General features: G+C 32.1%; 1 protein-coding gene across 9 annotated transcripts in view; it reads left to right on the top strand.

Annotated features, from left to right (window-relative positions):
• LOC111419106 (homeotic protein ultrabithorax-like) overlaps positions 1-22662 on the top strand; it is a 526223-nt gene that overhangs the window by 210058 nt on the left and 293503 nt on the right. For all 9 annotated transcript variants that reach the window (XR_011641561.1, XR_011641562.1, XR_011641563.1 and 6 more), the window contains one exon: positions 15578-15659. The gene's annotated coding sequence lies outside the window, so the exon portion shown is untranslated. The remainder of the gene's footprint in view (positions 1-15577; positions 15660-22662) is intronic.

Genomic DNA, 22662 nt, shown 5'->3' with positions numbered 1-22662 from the left:
ATAGCAATATCTAGTTTTGCAAAATCATTTCTACTTTCGGATATATTCATTTTTGAACTCGATCAAAATTATTTGCAATTTTAAAATTAATAGTTAGCATGAATCAACTTCAAAAATCTGTGTAAAATCGATACCTGAAACAATTTTTCTGAAATTTTGAGCAACTATTATATGAAGTGTGGTCTTTCCATTAAAACAAACCGTTTTGAAAAATCACCTTTTATTTCCGAGATATACGTCTTTTAAGATCGATGAAATTTTTAAACAATTCTAAAATTGACAATTTTTCAAAAATCTGTAAAAAAGCGATTTCTTTTACAATATTTCTGAAATTCATAGTGATAATTAAATAAAATGTCTTCTTTCCAACAAAATAAACCGTTTTGCAAAATCATTTGTACTTTCGGAGATATTCATTTTTGAACTCGATTGAAATTATTTGCAATCTTAAAATTAATAATTAGCATAAATCAACTTTAAAAATCTGTGTAAAATCGATATCTAAAACAATTTTTCAGAAATTTTGAGCAACTGTTATATGAAGTGTCGTCTTTCCATTAAAACAAACCGTTTTGAAAAACTACTTTTTGTTTCTGAGATATACATTTTTTAAGTTTAATGACATTTCTAAACAACTCTAAAATTGACAATTTTTTAAAAATCTGCGAAAAATTGATTTCTTTTACAATTTTTCTGAAATTCACAGGAATCATTAAATAAAATGTCTTCTTTCCAATAAAATAAATCGTTTTGCAAAATCATTTCTACTTTCGGAGATATTCATTTTTGAACTTGATCGAAATTATTTGCAATCTTAAAATTAATAGATAACATGGATCAAAATCAAAAATCTGTGTAAAATCGATATCTAAAACAATTTTTCTGAAATTTTGAGCAACTATTATATGAAGTATCGTCTTTCCATTAAAATAAACCGTTTTGAAAAATCATTTTTTATTTCCGAGATATACATTTTTTAAATTCGATGAAATTTCTAAATAATTCTAAAATTGACTTTTTTTCAAAAATCTGTAAAAAATCGATTTCTTTTACAATATTTCTGAAATTCATAGTGATGATTAAATAAAATGTCTTCTTTCCAACAAAATAAACCGTTTTGCAAAATCATTTCTACTTTCGGAGATATTCATTTTTAAACTTGATCGAAATTATTTGCAATCTTAAAATTAATAGTTAGCGTGGAGCAACTTCAAAAATCTGTGTAAAATCGATATCTAAAACAATTTTTCTGAAATTTTTAGCAAGTGTTATATGAAGTATCGTCTTTCCATTAAAACAAACCGTTTTGAAAAATCGCTTTTTATTTCCGAGATATACGTCTTTTAAGTTCGATGAAATTTCTAAACAATTTTAAAATTGACAATTTTTTAAAAATCTGCGAAAAATTGATTTCTTTTACAATATTTCTGAAATTCATAGTGGTAATTAAATAAAATGTCTTCTTTCCAATAAAATAAACCGTTTTGCAAAGTCATTTCTACTTTCGGAGATATTCATTTTTGAACTTGATCGAAATTATTTGCAATCTTAAAATTAATAGTTAGCATGAATCAACTTCAAAAATCTGTGTAAAATCGATACCTGAAACAATTTTTCTGAAATTTTGAGCAACTATTATATGAAGTGTCGTCTTTCCATTAAAACAAACCGTTTTGAAAAATTACTTTTTATTTCCGAGATATACATTTTTTAAGTTCGATGAAATTTCTAAACAATTTCAAAATTGACTTTTTTTCAAAAATCTGTAAAAAATCGATTTCTTTTACAATTTTTCTGAAATTCATAGGAATCATTAAATAAAGTGTCTTCTTTCCAATAAAATAAATCGTTTTGCAAAATCATTTCTACTTCCGGAGATATTCATTTTTGAACTCGATTGAAATTATTTGCAATCTTAAAATTAATAATTAGCCTAAATCAACTTTAAAAATCTGTGTAAAATCGATATCTAAAACAATTTTTCAGAAATTTTGAGCAACTGTTATATGAAGTGTCGTCTTTCCATTAAAACAAACCGTTTTGAAAAATCACTTTTTGTTTCCGAGATATACATTTTTTAAGTTCGATGAAATTTTTAAACAATTCTAAAATTGACAATTTTTTAAAAATCTGCAAAAAATCGATTTCTTTTACAATTTTTCTGAAATTCACGAGAATCATTAAATAAAATGTCTTCTTTCCAATAAAATAAACCGCTTTGCAAAATCATTTCTACTTTCGGAGATATTCATTTTTGAACTCGATCGAAATTATTTGCAATCTTCAAAATTAATAATTAGCATGGATTAACTTCAAAAATCTGTATAAAATCGATATCAAAAACAATTTTTCTGAAATTTTGAGCACATATTATATGAAGTATCGTCTTTCTATCAAAACAAACCGTTTTGAAAAGTCACCTTTCGTTTCCGAGATATACATTTTTTAAGTTGCTTGAAATTTCTAAACAATTCTAAAATTGACTTTTTTTCAAAAATCTGTAAAAAATCGATTTCTTTTACAATATTTCTGAAATTCATACTGATAATTAAGTAAAATGTCTTCTTTCCAACAAAATAAACCGTTTTGCAAAATCATTTCTACTTTCGGAGATATTCATTTTTGAACTTAATCGAAATTATTTGCAATCTACAAAATTAATAGATAACATGGATCAAAATCAAAAATCTGTGTAAAATCGATATCTAAAACAATTTTTCTGAAATTTTGAGCAAGTATTATATGAAGTATCGTCTTTCCATTAAAACAAACCATTTTGAAAAATCGCTTTTTATTTCCGAGATATACATTTTTTAAGTTCGATGAAATTTCTAAACAATTCTAAAATTGACAATTTTTTAAAAATTTGCGAAAAATCGATTTCTTTTACAATTTTTCTGAAATTTACAGGAACCATTAAATAAAATGTCTCCTTTCCAATAAAATAAACCGTTTTGCAAAATCATTTCTACTTTGGGAGATCTTAAAATTAATAGAACCTTAGAAATATTTAAATAGATTTATATGGACATAAATTTAGTTTTGTAATTCTAATAATGTTAATGAAAATGAATTGGAGAATAAGTTTCGTGGAGGTAAAATGTTTGAAGTCTGAGTTGAGCTGAATTTTGGGGTTGGGTTGTAGCGGTAGAGAAAACGTTCGGGGAAGGAGAGGAGAGGAACCGGATCGATAGCAGTTTCCGGGAAAGAGATGGCCCGGAGCCCGAATCGGCATACCTCACAGGAAATTCGCGATAAAACGTCCGTGGCGCATGTGAGATATGATCGAAAGTGGTCGCAGATGGAATCCGAATCGGTGGATTACCAACGACGACGCCCAAAAAAGGAAATGGTTTCATCTATTTTTTTTTCTAAGAAATCGTTTTCTTATAAATCTGGACACTCAATGTCCAAAAAAAGAATTTAATCAAATCCGTTTCAAAAAATCCCATATAGAATCAACTGGCACTTATAAGAAAAATAAAAAGTGATTCTTAAAGTAGCCAACGAGGGTAACGTTGAGAACCGAACCAGTTTTTGAAATGAAAAAAGAAACCCCAACACACAGTGGATGTGTCTCGAATAGCATAACCGTCGCTTTGTTTTCGTTTATAAATATTTCAGTTTCGACCGCCGACAAAACATAAACATTTCTTATGATCACATTACAATAACATATTAATCAAAATAACATTATTAACGAATCAATATTTCTTAATCAGGATTAAAATGATAATTAAAAAATCAATGTTGATTAAAAGAACCAAAAAATAAATAAATAAAATAAATTTTTCGTTTATCAAAAATAATAAAAATGATAAAACGACGTAATTTATGTAAAACGTACATTCGCAAAATCGTTGTCGGTAATAGTATTATCATTTGGACAGCGATTTCAGTGCGGCAATTGCGAGGAAATAATCGAAATATAAAAAGTACACGCAAAGCTCGAGTTGCGCGCACGCGAGATTTTCTTGGGAGAGTCTAGAAAGAGAGGACGATGCGAGTCGAAACAAGCGGTTAACTTAACGTTTCCATTCGGCTTATCAGCGCTCCTTTATCGGCACGCTTATAACCGTAAATAAATTAGGAAGGTCCGCGTCACCAGGACAAGTAACCGGCCGTAAAGTCCGCGACTTTACCGTGTACGAACCTTTCGGAGAGAACTTGTACACTGTGTCTTGTAATTTTTTTTTCTTTTGGGTATCCCAATCTTCACACCTTTTAACCAAAAAAAAATTGTTCTACAATGTTAGGTGTTATTATTAGGCAATTTATAAACAACTTTATCAATATTTGGTGTTATGCCAATAGTAAGTAGTCTTTTGCAATCAATATTTAATCTTTTGAAATAGGTATCATGTCCAAATATGTTGCAAGTAATATTTAATCTTCTTGATGCAGAGTTTATGTCATTACAATGAGAATCTGATCTTCTGCCAGCAGAATTTAGTCTTCTACAAGTAGTATTTAGGCTTCTATAATGAAAATCTAGTCGTTTGCTAGCATTTCGTCTTTATCATTCACTATCTAATCTTTCTAGAAGTAATATCTAACGTTTTGACAGTAGTATCTAACTTTTTGTTATCAATATTTTGTCTTTTGCAACCAGTATCTAGTTTTTTGAAATTGATACAAGTAATATTTATTCTTGTTGATGCAAAGTTTATGTCACTACAATGAGAATCAGGTCATCTGCAAGCAAAATCTAGTCTTCTCACTATTCTTAATCACTAAGGGAGCGGAAGAAAACTTCGAGTTATGGAGAATTCGACTTAGAGAAAAATTAGTAGAATTTCAGCTCTAAAGATTAATAATAAGTATTTCATTTTCAAGATTATCATCACCCTCATCTGATTCTGAAACAATAAGAACAATAGGTTTGTTTTGGTTCAAGAGCCTGTAGTTTCTAAGCCAGAGTCTATGTGGTTTTGATTCTGTAGTCAAAATTACTTACACAGCGTTTTCGAATATTTTATTCTTTGGTAAATTCGAGTTACAGAGAAATTCGAGTTAGGGAAATTCGACTTAGAGAGATAAAAACACATTTGAAACCTAGTCAAACGCTTGAGCTTACGAAAATTATTCGACTTAGAGGATAATTCGAGATAGAGAAGTTCGAGTTAGGGGAATTTCACTGTATCTAGATTTCTGAAGGCAAAATTTAGTATTTAGGCTTCTATAATGAAAATCTAGTCTTTTGCTAGCAATATATACTTTGCTTCAAACAATATGTGATCTTCATCATGTGTCAAAAACTATTCAGTAGTCTTAAATTTATATCTAGTCTTTTTAGACGTAGTATCTAACTTTTTGACAGTAGTGGTTAGTTTTTTGCAATCAATATCTAGTGTTTTTAAATAAGTATTTGTTGCAAGTAATATTTAGTCTTCTGGATGTAGAGTTTATGTCAGTACAATGAGAATCTAGTTTTTTGCAAGCAAAATCTGGTCTTCTAATAGCAATATCTAGCTATCTAAAGGCAGAATTTAGTCTTTTCCAAGCATTACTCTTCTGCATTATCTGCATTTAGTCTTCTACAAGCAGTATTTAAGCTTCTATAATGAAAATGTGGTCTTTTACTAGCAATATATACGTTTCTTCAAGCAATATGTGGTCCTTATTATGTGTAAAAAATGATTTAATAGTCTTAAATTTATATCTAATCTTTCTAGAAATAATATCTAACTTTTTGACAGAAACATCTACCTATTTGTTATCAATATCTTGTCTTTTGCAACCAGTATCTAGTTTTTTGAAATAAGTATTTATGGCAAGTAATATTTAATCTTCTGAATGCAGAGTTTATGCCATTACAATGAAAATCTAGTCATCTGCAAGCAAAATCTAATCTTCTAATAGTAATATCTAGCTTTCTGAAGGCAAAATTTAGTCTTTTTCAAACATTACTCTTTTTCAACTAATATCTACTCTATTACAAGCAGTATTTAGACTTCTATAATGAAAATCTGGTCTTTCGCTAGCAATATATACTTTTCTTCAAACAATATGTGATCTTCATCATGTGTCAAAAACTATTCAGTAGTCTTAAAGTTATATCTAGTCTTTTTAGACGTAGTATCTAACTTTTTGACAGTAGTGCTTAGTCTTTTGCAATCAATATCTGGTGTTTTTAAATAAGTATTTCTTGCAAGTAATATTTAGTCTTCTGGATGTAGAGTTTATGTCAGTACAATAAGAATCTAGTTTTTTGCAAGCAAAATCTGGTCTTCTAATAGCAATATCTAGCTATCTAAAGGCAGAATTTAGTCTTTTCCAAGCATTACTCTTCTGCATTAGCTGCATTTAGTCTTCTACAAGCAGTATTTAAGCTTCTATAATGAAAATGTGGTCTTTTACTAGCAATATATACGTTTCTTCAAGCAATATGTGGTCCTTATTATGTGTAAAAAATGATTTAATAGTCTTAAATTTATATCTAATCTTTCTAGAAATAATATCTAACTTTTTGACAGAAACATCTACCTATTTGTTATCAATATCTTGTCTTTTGCAACCAGTATCTAGTTTTTTGAAATAAGTATTTATGGCAAGTAATATTTAATCTTCTGGATGCAGAGTTTATGTCATTACAATGAAAATCTAGTCATCTGCAAGCAAAATCTTGTCTTCTAATAGTAATATCTAGCTTTCTGAAGGCCAAATTTAGCCTTTTTCAAACATTACTCTTTTTCAACCAATACCTACTCTATTACAAGCAGTATTTAGACTTCTATAATGAAAATCTGGTCTTTTGCTAGCAATATATACTTTTCTTCAAACAATATGTGATCTTCATCATGTGTCAAAAACTATTCAGTAGTCTTAAATTTATATCTAGTCTTTTTAGACGTAGTATCTAACTTTTTGACTGTAATGCTTAATCTTTTGCAATCAATATCTAGTGTTTTTAAATAAGTATTTGTTGCAAGTAATATTTAATCTTCTGGATGTAGAGTTTATGTCAGTACAACGAGAATCTAGTTTTTTGCAAGCAAAATCTGGTCTTCTATTAGCAATATCTAGCTATCTAAAGGCAGAATTTAGTCTTTTCCAAACATTGCTCTTCTTCAACCAATATCTGCTTTATTACAAGCAGTATTTAGGCTTCTATATTGAATGCTAACAATATATACTTTTCTTCAAGCAATATGTGGTCTTTATCATATGTAAAAAACGATTGAGTAGTCTTAAATTTATATCTAGTCTTTCTAGAAGTAATATTAAGTAATACTATATGGCCCTTGTATTGATAATATTCACAAGGTAAGAATTCAAAAAGTTCAGAAAGCGTGCTTACGTTTTATTTATGGCATTAGGAAATATGTCCACCATATTTATACAGCAAAATTTAATTTCGAACAGACGTTCATAATATTAATATTAGGCACAGACATACGTTAACAATACCCCAGAACCGACTGGAAATTTTTAAAAGATCTTTCACGTATTGTCTGCCTAATTTGTTAAATAACTGTCCACTTTTGGTCTTGCAGGAAACAGAGCAGGTTTTCAGGGTGATGTATAGGTCTAAGTTGTTGAATGAACAGAATTGTGATGACTGATTTTTTTCTTTCTTTTATTGTCTTTTCGTGTTTCTTCTCCTTTCTTGTCTTAGCTCTTCTTAATTACTAGATGGCTTGTCTTACTGATATGTATAATTACTATTAGTTTTAAGTTTTTGGTAACTTTCTATTTCCGTCTGCCGTCAAGAAGTTTTAGTTTATATATACAAAATGTAGAAAAAGGACCAATGAAAAACAGCTGACCCACTGGGAATGCTGACTTGGTCCTTTTTAACTCATGGAAATCAAATTTTTGTTTTATTTTAGTTTTTAAATGGGTTAATAAACATTATTATTATTATATCTAACTTTTTGACAGTAGTATCTACCTTTTTGTTGTCAATGTCTTGTCTTTTGCAACCTGTATCTACTTTTTTGAAATAAATATTTATTGCAAGTAATATTTAGTCTTGTTGATGCAGAGTTTATGTCATTACAATGAAAATCTGATCTTCTGCAAGCAGAATCTAGTCTTCTCACAGGAATATTTAGGCAAAATTTAGTTTTTTTTTCAAATATTACTCTTCTTCAACCAATATGTACTCTATTACAAGCTGTATTTAGGCTTCTATAATGAAAATATGGTTTTTTGCTAACAATATATACTTTTTTTCAAGCAATATGTGCTGTTTATCATGTGATAGAATGTGAAAGACGATTCAGTAGTCTTAAATTTATATCTAGTCTTTCTAGAGATTGTATCTAATTTTTTGACAGTAATATCTAGTTTTTTGCTATCAATATCTAGTCCGGTATCTAGTTTTTTTAAATAAGTTTTTGTTGTAAGTAATATTTAGTCTTCTTAATGCAGAATTTATGTCATTGCAATGAAAATTTGGTCTTCTGCAAGCAGAATCTAGTCCTCTAATAGCAATATCTAGCTTTCTGTAGGCAGAATTTAGTCTTTTCCAATCATAACTCTTCTGCAACCAATATCTACTCTTCTCCAAACAGTATTTAGGCTTCTATAATGAAAATCTGGTCTTTTGCTAGCAATATACACTTTTCTTCAAACAATATGTGATCTTCATCATGTGTCAAAAACTATTCAGTAGTCTTAAATTTATATCTACTCTTTGCAGAACTAATATCTAACTTTTTGACAGTAGCATCTACCGTTTTGTTATCAATATCTTGTGTTTTGCAACCAATATCTCGTTTTTTGAAATAAGTATTTGTTGCAAGTAATAGTTCGTCTTCTTGATGCAGAGTTTATATCATTACAATGAGAATCTGGTCTTCTGCAAGCAGAATCTAATCTTCTAACAGTAATATCTAGCTTTCTGAAGGCAAAATTTAGTTTTTTTCAAACATTACTCTTCTTCAACCAATATCTATTCTATTACAAGCAATATTTAGGCTTCTATAATGAAAATCTGGTTTTTTGCTAACAATATACACTTTTTTTCAAGCTAAGTGTGGTCTTTATCATGTGTAAAAAACAATTCAGTAGTCTTAAATTTATATCTAATCTTTCTAGAAGTAATTTCTAACTTTTTGACAGTAACATCTACCTTCTTGTTATCAATATCTTATCTTTTGCAACCAGTATCTAGTTTTTTGAAATAAGTATTTATTTCAAGTAATATTTAATCTTCTTTATGCGGAATTTATGTCATTACAATGAAAATCTGGTCTTCTGCAAGCAAAATATAGCCTTCTAATACGAATATCTTGCTTTCTGAAGGCAAAATTTAGTCTTTTCCGAACATTACTCTTCTTCAACCAATATCTACTCTCAAATAACAATTTAAAGAAGACAATTACGAAGGCAGAAACATTATTAGTCACGAAAATGATCAGATGTAACATGGTATGCAGAATTACAACAGGAACTATTGTCTAAGGTTGGTTTTGCACACCATTTCCAGGCAAAGAATGATGGGCAAGGTAACACAACATTGAGTACATTGGAAATTATTAAGAGTCAAAAACTATTCAGTAGTCTTAAATTTATATCTAGTCTTTCTAGAGGTTGTATCTAACTTTTTGACAGTACTATCTAGACTTTTGCAACCAGTATCTAGTTTTTTGAAATAAGTATTTGTTGCAAGTAATATTTAGTCTTCTTGATGCAGAATTTATGTCATTGCAATGAAAATTTGGTCTTCTGCAAGCAGAATCTAGTCCTCTAATAGCAATATCTAGCTTTCTGTAGGCAGAATTTAGTCTTTTCCAAACATAACTCTTCTGCAGCCAATATCTACTCTCCTCCAAGCAGTATTTAGGCTTCTATAATGAAAATCTTGTCTTTTACTAGTAGTATATACTTTTTTTCAAGCAATATGTGGTCTTTCTTTTATTAACAATACCTCATTGTAAAACATAAATTAATTAAAACCACCTCTTTTGGCAGTAAATTTGTATACATTAATTAATTTTGATAAACGCTGAAGTGAACAGAATTAGGACAAATTACTGAAGAATTTCAACACATTTCTTAAAAATTTAGATATCAAGAGGTTGTTATTGTTTGATTTGTTAAAAAATCGGCACGTTTTGAGTTTGTAGATTTGTCGATTTAAAATGCAACCGACCAAACCTCTTGCCGATTTCGAATTCAAGTCGTCCTCTTTTCACATCCCTTCTTCTTCGTATTTTACATATTTCCAATTTCTCACCGTGTCTTCTTCTTCTTCGTTTAGAGGTAGGGTCGGTGCCGTCGCCACAAAGCGCTCGTAAAAACAATGAATTTACGACCGCCCCGGAGGAGTCCCCCTTCGTCCCTCGTCGACCCCTTCGCCCTCCTCAGGACACACGAACCATTCGTCGTCGTTCCTCTTCGACGCCATCAGAAGGGGCTTCCCGAAGAACGGGCGTCCTTATTTTGCGGTTTTTCCTATAAAGGAGTTTCGCACCCCATATCGTTCCATAAGATGACCCCACAACGTCCATTCTCTATAATTTCTTTTTCCCCTTCTTGTTTTTTAAGAGAATAAAAGGGATGATGACCAGTTTTAGATCTTTTTATTTTGTGTTACTTATTTTTTTGTTCTTTAGGAAGGGTGTGATAAAATAAAATAAAACTATTGGGGTCGTATTAAGGTCGTTTTAAATTATAAATAATTCTTTATGATTTATAGGTCATGTAACGGAATTTTAACAACAAAACATAAATCTAGTCCCTAAAAAAAATCTCATTGTGATAGCAAATTCCCTCGAGTGCCATAAACGCCGATTAAATATCGATAATTCAATATTTCCATTTCAATATTTCCCTTCAGGCAATTTTTCACACACCACTCATCCGTTTTGAGTTGAAAATTTCGATGTCGCCGACCGATGAAAGAAGGGAGAAATCGTTCGAAAACTTGGGTTCGAACCCACCCCGAACTTATTGCTTAATACATATTCCCCGGAGGCATCCCCTTTATTGGACCGTATATTTTTCCTTCTTCGTCCCCGAACCCGTCCGAGGGGGTGCGCGGAACGAAAGGGGGGAAAACAAAAAGATGAAGAACACCCCGCTCGCTGCATCTGACGTAAACGTTCTCGCAAATCGTAATTTGCGAAGCGCCCCCTTCCGAGAAGGGGGATCCCGTACCTGCCCTGACGCCTCGAGTTTGATTAGAAGTTATTTTTTATTACATTTTTGTAATTTATTTGCATAAAAAGTATAATTTTTCGAAAATTTATAATAAATTTTAAATTGAAGTGAGTTGTAATAAATATTCTTGGGACTCCTCCCTCGAAACGACGTAGTCGTCGACTGGATGGGTTGAGGGGGCCGGGGGAAGACACCGTGTCGGTCCTAATTTCATGCTCCAACACCGACCCCCTCTTTCCCAATTCCCGAACCCCCGTGTCTAATTACAGTATTTTACCTCTCCTCCTACGCGCCATTCCGAAACGAATCTAACCAATCTTTATCTTTGTATTTTTCTTACATCTTTATGTCTCTCTATACTTTAATGCCTTGAAATTAATTGTTGGGCGAAACTGCAGAAAAATAACACAAAGAGGCAATGCCAAAAAAGACGTTAATCTCAAATAACAATTTAAACAAGACAATTACGAAGGCAGAAAAGAAAATTGTTCTACAATATTAGGTATTAGATTATATAGGCAATTTATAAACAACTTTATCAATATTTGGTGTTATGTCACAGTATCTAGTTTTCTGCCAATAGCCAATATTTAATCTTTTGAAATAGGTATCATTTCCAAGCATGTTGCAAGTATTATTTAGTCTTCTAGATGCAGAGTTTATGTCATTACAATGAGAATCTGGTCATTGCAAGCAAAATCTAATCTTCTAATAGCAATAACTAGTTTTCTGAAGGCAAAATTTAGTCTTTTTCAAACATTACTCTTCTTCAACCTCTATTACAAGCAGTATTTAGGCTTCTATAATAAAAATCTGCTTTTTTTTCTAACAATATATACTTTTTTCAAGCAAAATGTGGTCTTTAACATGTGTAAAAAACGATTCAGTAGTCTTAAATTTATATCTAATCTTTCTAGAAGTAATATCTACCTTTTTGACAGTAGTATCTAGTCTTTTGCTATCAATATCTAGTCCGTTATCTAGTTTTTTGAAATAAGTATTTGTTGCAATATTTAGTCTTCTTGATGCAGAATTTATGTCATTGCAATGAAAATTTGGTCTTCTGCAAGCAGAATCTAGTTCTCTAATAGCAATATCTAGCTTTCTGTAGGCAGAATTTAGTCTTTTTCAAACATAACTCTTCTGCAGCCAATATCTACTCTTCTCCAAGCAGTATTTAGGCTTCTATAATGAAAATCTTGTCTTTTACTTGTAGTATATACTTTGTTTCAAGCAATATGTGGTCTTTATCAAGTGTCAAAAACTATTCAGTAGTGTTAAATTTGTATCTAGTCTTCTAATAGTAATATCTAGCTTTCTGAAGGCAGAATTTAGTTTTTTCATTACTCTTCTTCAACCAATATCTGTTCTTCTATAAGTAATATTTCGGCTTCTATAATGAAAATACGATTTTTTGGTAATCTTTATCATGTGTAAAAAACTATTCAGTAGTCTTAAATCATATCTATTCTTTGTGATAGTATATTAAAAAACAAGTTTCGTAAGACACGCTTGAAATGCACGAATTCAAGTTGAATGAGTGCTTTGAAACGTGTTTTTTATGCAATTTTTTGTAATTCGCGTTTTTATCCTTTTTTTTTAACAAAAATAAAATAAATTTTGACAATGTAGGGAAATAGGTATGCAGCAGTTGGTAACACCAACTTGACCCAATGTCACCAACTTGAACTGGTTCCATAAAATGTTACTAAAATCTCATTACAGCATCGGATGCTGTAAGGAGTCTCATTACAGCACTTTTTTTGGTACTTTTTTGCTATCAATAAGTATTTGTTGCAAGTAATATTTAGTCTTCTGGATGCAAAGTTTATGTTATTACAATGAGAATCTAGTCTTCTAATACGAATATCTTGCTTTCTGGAGGTAAAATTTAGTCTTCTTCAACCAATATCTACTCTCAAATAACAATTTAAAGAAGACGATTACGAACGCAGAAACATTATTAGCCACGAAAATGAACAGATGTAGCATTGTACGCAGAATTACAACAGGAACTATTGTCTAAGATTGGTTTTGTACATTATTTCCAGGCAAAGAATTATGGGCAAGGTAACACAACATGGAGTACATTGGAAAAGACCAGTTAAATTTACCTGCTAAGGATTATTGCATCTAGGTTAGGACGTTGTGCAACCTCAAAAACATTGGGAAAGATCAGTTGTGTATGATAAGGGCCATCAACTTGTTGGGAATGTTGAGTAAGGTTAATTTTGTTTACGAACCTCAATCAAGTTGGAAAAGAATGTTGAATAAGAGTACGTGGACTACCAAATGAATGCTTTACACGCAAGAACTACGTTATGAATGATAGAATGCACCATTTAATTTTTGAGGAATCGTGTTTCGTTCAAAAAATATGGAGGATTCAGATTATCAAGTGTCAAAATACAAGTTAGGCCGCTCTTAGACGAAACTTTCGAAAATTTTGTTTCTGACTTGATTTTCAGCTTGTTCAATGTTGAATACATAGTAATTTAAAGTCAAGAAACCTGAAAGCAACCTTAGGTCTACTAATTACCTGTTTTAGGTGACGTTTTTGGTGTCCATATCCAGGTTGTAGTCACCATACAGTAACTTCATTGCCCTTGGCAGGTTTTTTTAGGTAGTTTTTTGACAAGTGCGGATTTACACGTGTAGATCTGAATTGGCTTTAACCCAAGTATCCATAAAGATATTTATCGATGCCCTTTTTCATCCCTTTTCAAGATTCAAAACAGTGCAGAAGTTTATGGCAAGAACTTTAGCTTGAGAAATGGTGTTTATAGCCTTTGGGGTATAACTGTATGATTATAAAGACGAAGTTTTTAAAATTGAAAATTATTTTCAGAGATTGAAACAAATTTTTAAGCCTTTTTGATAAAAATTAATAAAATAACCTTCTAATATAAGAAATACAAGTCTTTATGTATAAATGCCTTTTTTGAGTTTTGATGAGACGTCATGGGCGGTCTAAGATTTGCAAATGTTTCTCGTAAATTAATCAGTAAAGGATAAGTATCAATACTACTATATGATTTGCTAAAAAAATCACCTGTGAGTCGTAATGGTTGACCAAAAACTTCTTTTAAACAAGATCTGAGTGCAAGAGTAAATAACATATAGCTTCCTCTAGCAATAAGTGCGATTTTCAAAGTTCTGTGGATCCTTTCCAAAATACCATTGCTTTCCGGATGGTATGAATTTGTATGGCAAGTGATTTAGACATGGGATTTCGAGATGTTTTCTGAGGTTGGGTTGGATTGAACAAATCCTCAGTATTAAGGCACTTAAAACTTACTTTTCTATATAGGACTTTAAAAGTATCCGTCGGCTAGCTGCTGGATTTGTGTCAGAAGACATTGCATAAAACAACAAAGTCGATTTTGTTTTTTAACACTGAGTTTGAGTTACATTTGGCACTAAAAATGATCTCGACATACAATTTTAGAAACTAATTTTCTAAAAAAAAAGTTGTTAATTTAAATCCAGATAAAATCCTTTCTCGTTGATATTTATTGAGGTGAACAGACGTTGATTACCCCAAAAAAAGCTTAAAGATAAGATAACCCGGGAGAAATCTGATATGTTAGACATTGTCGAGGGAAAACGAAAACTCAAACTGAAGGGGGAAAAAAGAAAGTGTAAACGTTAATTGATGACGGTTTTATTTTAAAGTTTGAAAAAAGAGTTGCTTTTTTATTCACAATTTCTTTCACAACGACGATGATTAAAGGAAATTTTAAACAGGATTTTTTTAAAGCCAATCGACGTACGTTACAGACACTCACGCCCATAGAGAGTTTTCGAAAGGGTTCCCTTTTACGCAGTAACAACTTTTACGACCTACACCATAACTCAAACGATCGTAAATCTGTCAGACTTTACCAGCCATTAATCAACATTGTTTCTCTGTGAGCACGCAACGCGATGTCTTTTTGCAAAAGCAGCTCCCTCTTAAACACTTATAACTAACTTCATTGTATTTTAAAAGAAAATTATTTTAAAATTAAATAATAACATCTTTAATAGGTAATAAAGTTGGAATAATGATGTTTATTACATTTTTTGCATGGTGGTATCTATTTTAATTTTATGACCCTTATGTTGTTATAAACGATTGGGTCATAACAATCGCAATTACATCAACATTACATTGTAATATTTTTGTCATTTATGTAACACGTTTGTTGATGTAATCACCATGTATGCGTGACTTTAATAATTTTTATCTACAACTGCTTGGATAAGTCATCATTACCGCACTCTTTTGAGGTGATTTGAGTTACGTAATGAAGTTCATTACCGCACTGGTTTCATTACGTAACGCATTTTTAGCAGTCGTAGATAAAATGCTGTATATCACACACGTGGGCTAGAGCATAATTACAGTACTCGTGTGATTATGCTTCTAGCCCACTTGTAATATAAATAACTATTATTTCATAAAGGTATCTTTTTGTTTCAGATGGATTTCAAGCGGAGATTATAGTGATTTAGTGTTGTTTTAATAAAATAAAGTTATCTAAGAAGAGGATTACAAAAATAAGGTAAGAATGTTGATTTTTTTTTGTTGAATAATCTAATAATGTTAGCGAAAATGTTAGTTTTATCATCTCTTTTACACGAAGCGAGGTAAAATATCGTTTTTAATTTTACTAAAGTGTAAGCTCGGTTTTAGCATAGCACGTGAATTCCAACGGTAATTGATTAAATTCTCAGACTGACCTTTGTGTCTCTTAACTGTTTCTATTTCACTCATTCAACTTAAACAAAAAGTTTAAAAAAAATTTTATCTTACTAACAATTTTAATAAAAAAAAAATAATTATACGCCAGGTCCGTATTCGGGATAATCAAAAAAATATATTTAAAAACAAAAGAATTGCGATGTGCGCAAGGGTGGGGCGAAAGGTTAGTGACGTCACACGTTACGCCGCCTGCCGGGCGAAATGGGCGGGAAGTTACGACAATTTACGAGGTGCCGTTTAGCCTGGTATCCTGGCTATGGAGTAGGGAGAACGTGGCCATTACCGTTACGCTATTGGCTGACGAAGATCAAGCTCGAACATAACCTAAAAGTTTCTATCCTTTTCTAACCCGTTAAACGATTAGCTTTTAACGGTTACGACGTCGCGTCTTTGATTGATACACACAGTCTCGAAACCTTCTAAAATCAATCTTGGTAGCATACTTTACCAAAAAAAAGCTTCGTACCTTTATATCATTTAAAAAAAAGTTTTTTAGCACAATTTTGTTTATTTAGTTTGATAAAATTAAAATGTTATGCATTTTAATATCATAAAAATGGAATTATATAATATAAATTTGTGGGATTACCCCATCTATTAACGAGATTTCAAACTAAACATAAATATGTATTATAGCGACCTATTTAAAAAAAAACATTATTATTTAATTTTTTAATTTTCGTTTTGATTTATTCATTTTTGGTCCAAAACGATATCATTTTTGATCGAAAAGTATTTTTATTCCGATGAAAACGACATCTGGTGGAGTAGCGTTTTACGAGCGAGTTTAAGCAATCGCCGATAGATGACGACGGTTTAGCGTAGTCGTAAAACTTTTTACTGTGGCCGTTAGGTGTCAGTTTTATGTAGATTTCTTTGAGCTTTACAGATTCCCGTGATAATAATATAATAAAAAAATATAGCATTTTTTATTATTACCTTTTTTTTTACACTTTTTCATCACTTTTTAATTATTTTAATCACTTGTATTATTAGTATTTTTTTATTTGTTTACTTTTTTACTATTTACACAAAGTTTTTTCAGAGATAAACGTTTTGCTAAACGTTTGGAAGCAGACTAACTTTTTAGACAAATTTTAGAAAGTTGTAGTTTCACCACCAACCCTTTTTTACAATCTCTAAAACTCTTTTTTTCGAAGAATTACGTGTAAACTTTCTTTTTTATTGTCCACCGTTCAGACTTCGAAGATTTTATTGCTTTCAGGTTGCTACTGACTCCTTTTTCTTTAGGGGGTAATAAAATACAAGTCCATTGAAAGAATATTGTCATTCCCATACAATTTTAGACTCTTTTACAACTCTTTGAATATTTCTGCTTCAATTACAAAATAGTATTGAGTTATTTTATAACTATTAAGTTTATTAGCTTTAAAATAATTTGTGGGCAATGTTATAAAATTACATCAAGAACGTGTAGAAATCTTTTGATCAAACTTGGCATTAACCCAATCATTAAAATGATGGGTTTATTACACATTCCAGTCTTTTTGTGGCATCTATTCCAGAAAATGGTCGATTTCATCTTGAGTTCTTCGCAACCTGTAATTCAAACTCCAGAGTCTGCCGGGGATGCAACAAGATCATTAATATCTCCTCCCTATAATGTCCCAAACATGCTTGATGGGGAGCATGTTGAAATAGGAATAGGAATACCTGTTCACCTCAGATACCTAGCAATAGAAAATTCTGCCATATGATAATTTATGAACAAACCCAACCCAACCCAAAATAAACCCAACCTGATGTTGGTGTTAAGTGTTTTGTGGTAACACAAAATTGCAAGCCAAAAGCTCTGCTTCTGTTTTAAACCATTAGAAGGCTCTCAAAATGAACTTTGTTACTATTGATCACCAATTAATCTACTATTGGAATGAACGAAACTTTGGATGGTTCATAAAGTTTCGTTTAACAACTTAATGAAGTTTGAATAAAACATTACACTACAAAAATTGCTTAAGAATATACTTGAATTTGCTTTTGTAGTACTTCTTTAGCTGTTTTCGCATTGCTGGATAAAATGTAATTACTCGGGATGGACTTATCGACTTGATTTCTATCACTACTTGTGGCTCCATCATCCTGTTTTCACCTTTTGTGCCTACCATAACAACCAAAATATTACGATTTGTACTCATACATCTTTTTATGTTATTAATTTTCAACTTGCTCTTTCCAAATATGGAAAAGATGGCACGTCACTATAGTTTTGCAAAGATTTTCTGCCAAATTTTATCTACACTGATGGTTCTTTCTGACGTTGAGTTGGGTTGCGTTTGGTCGGAATGGTTTTAGTGTGTAAATAATTACTTCATAATGTCGATGGTGATCATGAAGTGTTTTTCCAAAAAATTGTTTAATTGCCAAATAATTAAAATAAAAGTTGGGTTAGGTTAGGTTCGTTTCTACTGAGCAAATAATTACTATATCGAGTCCTAGGTATTCTGGCTTTGACTTGGGTTGGGTCAGAATGGTTTTACTATTTAAATAAAAAAAATTGTTGAGTTTATTTTTTAATAGCAAAATAATTAAAATAAGAGTTAGGTTGGGTTGGGTTCCAGTTTAGTGGGCAAATAACCTTAACCTCAAGTACATGGTGCCCATAAAATGTTATCTCCAATAAAAAGAAAGAGCTGGCTTCAGCTGGCTTGTATTTATTAAGTAAGTTTAAGTCAAAAAAAACTGTTAGGTACATAAATAATTAATATAATAGTTGATAGATACACACTGAGATACTCAGATAGTTTTAACATCTTAATCCACAGTGAAGATACCAGTAGTTCTAAAATCAATTTTTTCTAAATTTATCTTTCACTTCAAAGCACTTACACTTCCAGAAAGATACTTGGGTATCTTTCACAGATATCTCTGGCAATTAGGTTACTTATCTACGCAGCTCTATAGAGATACTTGGAAAGCTCTGATATCTGTCAAAAATCATAAGCGCACTTCTAGGTTCATACAAATACGCAAGACACTTCATAGAGAATCTTTGACAACTCTCTAAAGAGGATTTTTAGTGTTAAAACACTTCTAAACATCCATAGAGATACTATGCAAATTCTAATTTATATCTTTTTGTTATTCATATTTAGTCTAAAAGTATCTTCAGCTCTTTTATACTGATACTTGGGTTTAGTCTCAAAACATCTTCTATATATCATTGTGATGCTATATATATCATAGATGCTTTGTTACTTTAGATACTCTCTGTAGATTCATCTGACACCTCTCTATGGAGTGTGTTTGAACAACAACAATTTAGCGATGAACGACAATTAAAAGTTTGAATTAAACGTCTGAAGACGCACGGCTTAACCCGAAACTTTCTAGTTCTAGGTCTAGTGTTAGTTCTAATTTTACACCAGCGTTATTACTAGAACTAACTCTAGTTCTAGGTCTAGTGTTAGTTCTAGTTTTACACCAGAATTGTTACTAGAACTAACTCTAGACCTGGAACTAGAAACATTCGGGTTTAGCCGTCTTGAGAGACGTGCGGCTAAACCCGTATGTGTCTAGTTCTAGGTCTAATGTTAGTTCTAGTAACAATTCTGGTGTAAAGCTAGAACTAACTCTAGACCTGGAACTAGAAACATTCGGGTTTAGCCGTCTTGAGAGACGTGCGGCTAAACCCGTATGTGTCTAGTTCTAGGTCTAGTGTTAGTTCTAGTAACAATTCTTGTGTAAAGCTAGAACTAACTCTAGACCTGGAACTAGAAACATTCGGGTTTAGCCGTCTTGAGAGACGTGCGGCTAAACCCGTATGTGTCTAGTTCTAGGTGTTGTGTTTGTTCTAGTAACAATGCTAGTGTAAAGCTAGAACTGACTCTAGACCTGGAACTAGAAACATTCGGGTTTAGCCGTCTTGAGAGACGTGCGGCTAAACCCGTATGTGTCTAGTTCTAGGTCTTGTGTTTGTTCTAGTAACAATGCTAGTGTAAAGCTAGAACTGACTCTAGAGCTGGAACTAGAAACATTCGGGTTTAGCCGTCTTGAGAGACGTGCGGCTAAACCCGTATGTTTCTAGTTCTAGGTCTAATGTTAGTTCTAGTAACAATTCTGGTGTAAAGCTAGAACTAACTCTAGACCTGGAACTAGAAACATTCGGGTTTAGCCGTCTTGAGAGACGTGCGGCTAAACCCGTATGTGTCTAGTTCTAGGTGTTGTGTTTGTTCTAGTAACAATGCTAGTGTAAAGCTAGAACTGACTCTAGACCTGGAACTAGAAACATTCGCGTTTAGCCGTCTTGAGAGACGTGCGGCTAAACCCGTATGTGTCTAGTTCTAGGTCTTGTGTTTGTTCTAGTAACAATGCTAGTGTAAAGCTAGAACTGACTCTAGAGCTGGAACTAGAAACATTCGGGTTTAGCCGTCTTGAGAGACGTGCGGCTAAACCCGTATGTTTCTAGTTCTAGGTCTAATGTTAGTTCTAGTAACAATTCTGGTGTAAAGCTAGAACTAACTCTAGACCTGGAACTAGAAACATTCGGGTTTAGCCGTCTTGAGAGACGTGCGGCTAAACCCGTATGTGTCTAGTTCTAGGTCTAGTGTTAGTTCTAGTAACAATTCTTGTGTAAAGCTAGAACTAACTCTAGACCTGGAACTAGAAACATTCGGGTTTAGCCGTCTTGAGAGACGTGCGGCTAAACCCGTATGTGTGTAGTTCTAGGTCTAGTGTTAGTTCTAGTAACAATGCTAGTGTAAAGCTAGAACTAACTCTAGCTTAGGAACTAGAAACATTCGGGTTTAGCCGTCTTGAGAGACGTGCGGCTAAACCCGTATGTGTCTAGTTCTAGGTCTTGTGTTTGTTCTAGTAACAATGCTAGTGTAAAGCTAGAACTGACTCTAGACCTGGAACTAGAAACATTCGGGTTTAGCCGTCTTGAGAGACGTGCGGCTAAACCCGTATGTTTCTAGTTCTAGGTCTAGTGTTAGTTCTAGTTTTACACTAACATTGTTACTAGAACTAACTCTAGACCTGGAACTAGAAACATTCGGGTTTTAGCCGTCTTGAGAGACGTGTGGCTGAACCCGTATGTGTCTAGCTCTAGTGTTAATTCTAGTTTTACACTAGCATTGTTACTGGAACTAGAATTAGAACTAACACTAGAGCTAGAACTAGAAAGTTTCGAGTTTAGCGTGTATTTTTAAAGTAAATTTCTTTAATGAATTAAAATAATTTCTATGAATTTGATTTTTATTTATACAATTTTTGTTTAAAATACAAGGTTTTGCATGGTAAGTGGTCGTCCAGTAAACGTTTCCCAGGCGATGAAGATAGCGTTTACCTTGCGTTGGACGCGAATAAATAAACCCTTATCTCGGGTTTGATGTCGCCTCGGGGAGAGTTGCATTAAAAGAGGAATGCACTCGGTGTTATTTACGCTGTCGGCACATCGTCAGCTCAGGCAGTAGCAATTACCATTAATTAAAATGTTTACGTCCTTCTGAGGATTTCGTAAGATTTAAATAAATTCGAATTAATTCAAATAAATTTATTTTTGTTTTTTACATCGAATTTTTAGGTCAACAAAGTATATCTCAACAAATCAACAAATAATAGTTATTTATATTACAAGTGGGCTAGAAACATAATCACACGAGTACTGTAATTATGCTTTAGCCCACGTGTGATATACAACATTTTATCTACGACTGCTAGAAATTACTTAAAAATATTATAAAATATAATATATTGTTGCTCGTTTTACTAAATTCTGATTGGGCTAAAAATGCGTTACGTAATAAAACCAGTGCGGTAATGAACTTCATTACGTAATTCAAATGAGTGTGGTAATAACGACTTATCCAAGCAGGCATAGATAAAGTGTTTTAATTAACTAACAAAGAAATAACTTAATCTAACAACACAACTCTCGATTGCCTTCTGTTCGTTTTTCGGTTATTTTCTTTTACGGGTTTCGCCGCCGAGGACGATTCTTCAACATTTCAACGACATTTTTATCGTCTTTAATTACCAGGGCCAAAAGAATTATCTCTACGGTGGTCTTTATTTCTTCTTGTTTTTTTTTGTGTTTCTTGTTCTCTTCACGGTCATCTTCTAAACCATCAAAAACGGTTTTGTAAATCAGCCAATTGGGAATTCGATAACGAAGGAGGTGGAGTCCTTTTAAATTCCAAAAGCGGTACCCTCTTTCTACCTGAAACCAGCAAAAAAGAAGACGTCTTAAGGTATGGTTCTTTTTTTTTGGAGGGGTAATAAAATTTTATTACAACGATAAAGACGATTTAAGCACGTATTTAAGTATGTACGAAACGGTCGTTTAAGGTGATTAAGTTGATTTGTTGATTTTAACTTCGTTGGGATAAAAATCTTAATTAGTTGTTTCTTAATAATCAATTTTAACCGGCTCCTCCACCAATTAATTAATTAATTTATATTTAAATAAAATTCTTTTATAAAATATGTTTTCTTGTATATTTTCTTTTGGGTTTCTCAAGGTGGTAATGAATCAGTTGAACTGCGAACGGCCCCCGCGTTTTCGTATCCATGGGAACGGCCAATGGCTGGTGCTCGGTGGGCGGAATCGAGAGGCTTCGGAGCCGCCGCCGAAGAACCCAGCCCTCCAAGAATGTGTCCCTCGGGGGCCATTCGCGGCCCCCCAACGTTGCTTTATGTAGGTCACATCCGGGGGAAAAGCGCGAAACGATTTCGATTAATCACCAAAATTGAAAAATTAATTAATATAGATATATATATAGTGTGTTAATTAATTATTGTACCCCACGTCATCATTGCAAGTATGCAACCAATATTACAGTATT

This window comes from Onthophagus taurus, chromosome 10 (genome assembly GCF_036711975.1).
Source record: "Onthophagus taurus isolate NC chromosome 10, IU_Otau_3.0, whole genome shotgun sequence".
Classification (NCBI taxonomy): domain Eukaryota; kingdom Metazoa; phylum Arthropoda; class Insecta; order Coleoptera; family Scarabaeidae; genus Onthophagus; species Onthophagus taurus.
Note: the sequence above shows the minus strand (reverse complement) of the source record. Positions and strands in the feature narration are given on the sequence as shown.